This window comes from Enhydra lutris, unplaced genomic scaffold (genome assembly GCF_002288905.1).
Source record: "Enhydra lutris kenyoni isolate GAN:26980312 unplaced genomic scaffold, ASM228890v2 scaffoldscaffold22, whole genome shotgun sequence".
NCBI lineage: Eukaryota > Metazoa > Chordata > Mammalia > Carnivora > Mustelidae > Enhydra > Enhydra lutris.
Window position 1 is genome coordinate 18709983 of NW_019154106.1, and position 6000 is coordinate 18715982.

The 6000-nt window shown below is 59.1% G+C and overlaps 1 protein-coding gene across 1 annotated transcript in view; it reads right to left on the minus strand.

Moving 5' to 3' along the window:
* Positions 1-4191, minus strand: part of LOC111150057 (tetraspanin 18) — a 173767-nt gene extending 169576 nt beyond the window's left edge. Inside the window, exon 1 of the mRNA XM_022507386.1 lies at positions 4084-4191. The gene's annotated coding sequence lies outside the window, so the exon portion shown is untranslated. The remainder of the gene's footprint in view (positions 1-4083) is intronic.
* Between the last annotated feature and the right edge of the window lie 1809 nt (positions 4192-6000).

Sequence of the window (6000 nt, forward strand, 5' to 3'; positions counted from 1 at the left end):
TGAATCTGGGAGTTGTTTATCAGCTTAAACTCATTATCTGCACATATGGTCTTCATACTATGGTTCAGGGTGGGAAACAAAGGATGAAGGGAGAGGATGGGCAAACACTAGCGGAGGAAATATCATCCCTCAAGTGCCAGAAACCAGGATATTTTAGGTGACGTCACACTGGGCTCCCTGCCACGGGGATGGGGCTATCAGGAGAATATTCACAAGGTTTTAACTCGGGCGTCCCTCAGTGAGGGAGGGAAAAGGCAGGGGGAGCGATTCATTTTATTCACTTGTGTCTTCCATTCTCAAAGCAGACTCTTCCCGGCCCTCACACACATTCAAACCCAGGCAGCCTAACTATCACCCAACGCTGTCACTGAAGAAATAGCAAAACAGGCTCAGAGAGGGCCAGTGACTCCCTTGAGGTCACACAGCTCCACCTGCAAAAGAATCAGGGCTCAAACACAAGTCTCTTCTCTCAGAGTCTGGGGACCTTCCCCCCACCAAACCCTGTTGCCTCTCGGTCCAGACGCACATGCGCAGAACCAGTGAACACGCTTCTGCTCATCTCCGAGTTGTTTGATTTATTAATTAAAGCAGCGGTCTTGGGAGAAGACAACGGACAAGGGTTGGACCTTAATTTAAGATAATCAGTGCGGACATGAAAGACCTACTTCGCCAGCTGCAAACACTGGGGCTCATCATCTCACGGTCTCTTTTCAAAAAGAGTTTCCTTACCGGCAGACACACCCATCCCCCACCCCTCACCCCCACCCACGCCCCCGTCGCGGGATCCAAGTGCTGATTCGGGTCCAAAGTGCCAGCCCGCGTAGCAGGAGGAGCCCAAGCTGGCAGCTTTGCTCCATTGCATCAGGTTGCAGAAATATTCGATCGACCGATCATCTGCTCCGGGGGGACCAAAGTGCTTGGTTCCAAGGCCCCCTCCCTTTGCCGCGTACCAGCTGAGCACGAACAAATGTGCCTGATTTTTCCAGCCCTTTGGAAAGAGGGGTCCCTCCAAGGGGCGCCCAGCCACCAACCCGGGCTCTTCTTAGGGAAAGGGAGTGAGGGCTAGACAAGCATCCAGAGACAGGCACCCTTGTGAGCCTGCAGACAGACTTAGGGTTCCCAGCAGGCACCGGTTATTGACATTAACTTCTCCTTCTCCAAAACGGCAGTCTGATGTTGTGCAGGGCTGGGGCGGGATGGGGCAAGACAGTGGGAGAGGTGCCCTCCGCTGGACTCAAGACAGAGCAAGAGCTGCTTACTGCCCTAAGAAGTTATACCTTCCTGCGTTTCAGCAGCAAGCCCACCAAGATCCCCCCGGCCAGCGCCTTCAGGTTACAGACTGGGGAAGCAGGTTCAAGGCTGAAAGTGACTGTTCCAGAGTCCCCCTGGGATGATCCAGTAAAGGTCCATTTCAAAGCAGCCCCCACCGAGCTCCCCCGAACCTTGCTGTTTCCTCCCCTCCTTGGCCCCTCCCACAAATCCCTGCCATAATTCTTTGCCTCCACACCCCTTTCCCACCCGTCTCACCACCCCCCCACCCTGTGTTCCAGCCGTCCTCACGCCACTAAGACCTCATCCAGGAACTCAGTAGCTCTTTCCAGGCTGACGTGGAATTTTTTTAAAGAAGGAGGGGCTACTCCCTAGATGACCCAAAGTATCCTAACTCCAATTCCAGACAAACTTCTGCTTCTAGAAAGTGCCCCGGTAGACTGCCATTTCAGCCTCGGGCTGGGATAAAGTGTCCCAAGGGCCAGCGTTGTAATGGATTTAGGGACGGGAAGATAAGGAGACTGAATTTCCAAGACTTGAAATTTTGCTGAATCAGAGATCTCGGAGTTTATACCGGGTCCACACGTGATAAGCTACCCAAACGCAAACACCTGGGAGGTCTCAATTCCCTCTTCTCCTCAGGGCAGGTGCCGTGGGTTGTGGATGGGGCACAGAAAGAAGGAGCTCACGGCCCTCAGGGGCCCCATGATCACACTTAGGTCCCAGGTTCCAGGCTGTGCCAGGAGGCTTTCTTCCATAGAGGAACAAGAACCACGAGAAATAAAACACAACCCCAAACTCCTTTTGTTTTCAGGCCCCATGATGTCTTGAAGACATACCCAGAGACATCCATTGGGCCTCCCCACCCTTTCCCCTGTCTCCTCCTCCCACCCCTTCTGTTCAAAATAAAAATCATGCTGATCTTTTTGGCACCTCTGCCCTACAGCATTTTGGTAACATCCAGCAAAAACATGCGGTGGGCTCTACGGAAAGCCAGAACCTCAAATAACTCTCAGGGACCGCCCCCATTTCCATGACCTTTGCAGGGGACTCGGGGGATGCGGGCAGGGGAGGGGCTGTCCAGCGAGCACACACTGCTGGCCAAGAGACTCAAGAAAACTTCCCACGGCCACTATGAGGCCACCGCCCGTTCTTTGCTCATTTGTCCTCTCTTGGGGTGCAGGGAGGAGGGGGGGAATTAAAGAGAGGAGGCAAGAGTCCCTTCAGTCCACGTTCAATGTCGAGCAGGCCCACACAGGACAAAGCTGATACTCTTTAGAGATGCCAATGGCAATCCTGCTTCCCCCAAGGGCTCTGCACAGATATACAGGCTCCAAGCACGCGGGTGGGGGGCTGAGGTCAGAAAAAGGGACATATCGCAGGTGTCTTACCAACAGCTGTGAAATGACCGGATGAAAGCGGACTGTAGACCCAGACCCAGGAGCAGAGCGACCCTTGTCGCAAGCTGAGAAATCCACCACTTCAGCCTGGACCGCTGAAATCTCCCAGGGCCCTTCATGACCCGGTCCGTGCCTGCCGGCTTACTCGTGCCCACCCAGGACAGATCTGAAGCGCCCACAAGACTGTCACCCAGCCCATCCATCTGGCCACATGCAGGAAACAAAGGTACAACTTTTACAAGAAGGGCGCATTCAGCAGTTTGGGCTGTAGACCCCAAAGAAACCTCAACAAATTGATCCTCTCATCCCCTTTCTCTACACCAGTTCGCTGATAGTGTCAAGTTTCTCTTATTCTTTTTCTGGGGGTGAGTATTTTAATCAACCATACACCTCGCCTGCTCCCCTAGAAAAACCACCCCCTGACTACCAAGCTTTCCCACACACCGCGCACCCCAGCTCCACGCTCGGACTTCTCCTGCGCCGTCGCACGGGGGGGCGGCCGGTTCCCCCGCGCGGGCCCCCGCGCCTGTTGGAGGGTCTGTGGTTCTAAGTCCTGGGTTTCCGTGCATTTGTCTCGCAGGAACCAGGACTCGCCTTCCTGTGGGTGAAAGGGCCGGGGAAGGGCTCCCCCTGGCGGGAGCCAGCTCACCTCAATCTAGCGGGGATCCAAAGCTGGCGCGAGCCCACGCGAGCCAAAGCCACCCTCCCAGAGGACTCCTATTAAATATACCCCGTAAATCCGGACGTGCCAGAGAGGCTCGGACCCCACTGAGCACCCACAGAGTCTCCGCTTCGCTTCCCCAAACCGCGCACACCCCGTACGGGATAAGGGGGACCCGGGAGGAAAGCGTGGCGCCCCTGCCCCTCCCGCCCCGCCCCGCTGCTGGGACCCCAAAGGCGGATCGCCTTAGGTACCCTGGCTGGGCCCAACAATCCTACCGGCAGGGATCCTCGATCCTAATCCCTAGTCTCTATCTGACCTCCTACAGAGTGGCGTGGCCCGCACCCCCGCCCTCGGGGCACAGACCCCGCTGAGCCCCCAGACTTGTTAACCACACCTGCTACTCCCTGCCATCCTCTCGATGCCCCCCAATCACCCACCCAGGGCGCCCAGCGCCGACTGGAACCGCACCTGTCCCGGGGTGGGGGGGGGGAGCCTCTAGCCAGCGGATTCGGGGCAGGGATCTGGGGCGGGAATGGGGCAAGCACATCTCCCCTGCCCCCTCCCCAGGCTAGTTTAAGTAGAACTTGGTTTCTGGGCTTCCCCGGGACCGTTCTGGGATCCCTCCCCCATTCTATCCCCATCCCCGACCGTGCCCAACAGTCGCCGGGGGGGAGCGCCCCTGGGGTCTCCAAGTCCCCGGGGGTGCAGCAGCGGGGCGCACGCAGGGCGCGGAGGTGCGGAGCCCCCTACCTTCCAGCAGCAGCAGCCGGACCCCGCGCCAACTCCCGCCGACGCCCGCGGGGGAAACTTTCCCCAGGCGGAGAGGCGCGCTCGCAACTTGCTAGGCGCCCGCTGCCTTCCTGGCGGTGGCGGCGGCGGCGTGTCCGGGGACCGGGTGGCGCGACGCGGCGGCGGCGCTGGCTCGGGGCGCGGGGCGCGGGGCGCGGGGCTCGGGGCTCGGGGCCGGGGCTCTGGCGGCCTCGCGCGGCTCCGCTGTGGATCGCTCGGCGCTGCGTCCGCCCCGCAGCCTGGAGCCCCCGAGACGCCGGCGGCAGCTGCAGCCGCCAGCCCGCCCGCCGGCCCCACCTCCCAGCCACCGCTCCGTCCCTCCCTCTCCCCCGCGCTCCCTCCCCTCCCCAAACCTCCTCCCCGCCAGTCTCCCGTCTTCAGTTGCCGCCGCCACCACTGCAGTGGCGGCCGCCGAGAAGGCACGTTTCCTCCGGCGGGCTGCCCCTCGCCTCCTCCCTGCCTCGGTCTCCTCCTGCGGTGCGGCCTCCGGGCCTTGTTTCGGGGCCCCGGGGCCACCCTCTGCCCTGCTCCCGTCCTTCAGCCCCTGCCCGCCTTCCCGCTCTGCTCCCGGGCCCTCGCTTCGTCTGAATGCGGGAGATCCGCTGGGGATGTGGGAGAGTGGCGTGCTAGACCCGGAGTATTCATTCCCGGGAAACTTTCACGCTGCGCCCCCCCCCATAACCAACTGCAGGGTTGGAGGGGATGACTGTCCATCTGGACCTCGCTGCTTCTCCTGGGCTTCCTGCTGCCCCGGGAGTACCTGTTGAAAGCCGGAGGGATTCACCCTGCCAAGGGCTGCTTAGGCTGGCTGCGGATAACAGAGGCCGCTGGCGGGGGTGCTGAGGGGGCGGGGCTGACCCCAGACCAGATGCAAATGACTTGATTGCAGGAGGCCGGCGCTGTGTCTCCAATCTCAGGACTTATCTTTTCATCTTTGTTCCTCGGCCTCAGTCACACCTCCCCTCCCCAGCCCCTGACACATGACTTCACTGAGACACTTAACCTCTGAACCTTCTCCGTGAAGAAGCTCCCTACCCCTCCTGCCCCAGACCAAATGGGCCAGCGGGTAGATGGAAGGGGCAGCCCAAGTGAAAGTGCTTGGCTACCCCCAGATGAGTGGGGCTCTGGATGCCCACCCCTCTTCCCTGGGGGGCTCTCTTTTGAGTCCCCCCTCTGAAGCTTTCCCGTGGTGGAGTGTCTGAGCAGGGCACCCCTTGGTCAGCTGATTCGCACTAAAGGGTGAGTGACTGATAGGCTTTGACCCTATTCCAGTCTTGGGTATAAGGATTGGTAATGTCAGGCCCCAGGGGCTGGAAATCTCTGCCTTTCCTTGCCCACATTCCCAGAAAAGGATATACCCCTCTAAAGACTTTGAGGGTATCTGGTCCTTTCAACCGATTCAGGGGTATGTTGAGAAAGGGCTGACCGAGAAGAGAGGTGTGGCTGGGGGGGAGATAAACCTGGTCTGCCTGAATTTTCAGATGTACCCCAACTGAGCAGTGCTTAACCCCAGGGAAGAAAATCTCTGATAGTGCAATTTCTGTAAAACAGGGACAAGGAAAAACCTAAAGGGATTCAGCCTCCACATTCACCCCTTCCGCTGCCAAAACAGGGTTGGGGGAGGCTGACCCTTTACTCTGAGAAACCCCACAGGCTCTGCGTTTATGGAATGCTGTTGGAAGAGGCTGTCTGTGTGGGCTTCCTTGGACGAGGCGCCACATAAATTTAAAGAGGGAAAAGGCTCAGCCCCAGTGAGGGTACTGGGGCCTGGGAGGTGGAGGCCAGAGACAGTAGAAGCAGTGGATGGAGTTTCAGAGGGTCTGGGGGATTGGCAGAAGCCAGCGGAGGGGAGGGGAGCACCGGCAGGGGAAGGCAGCA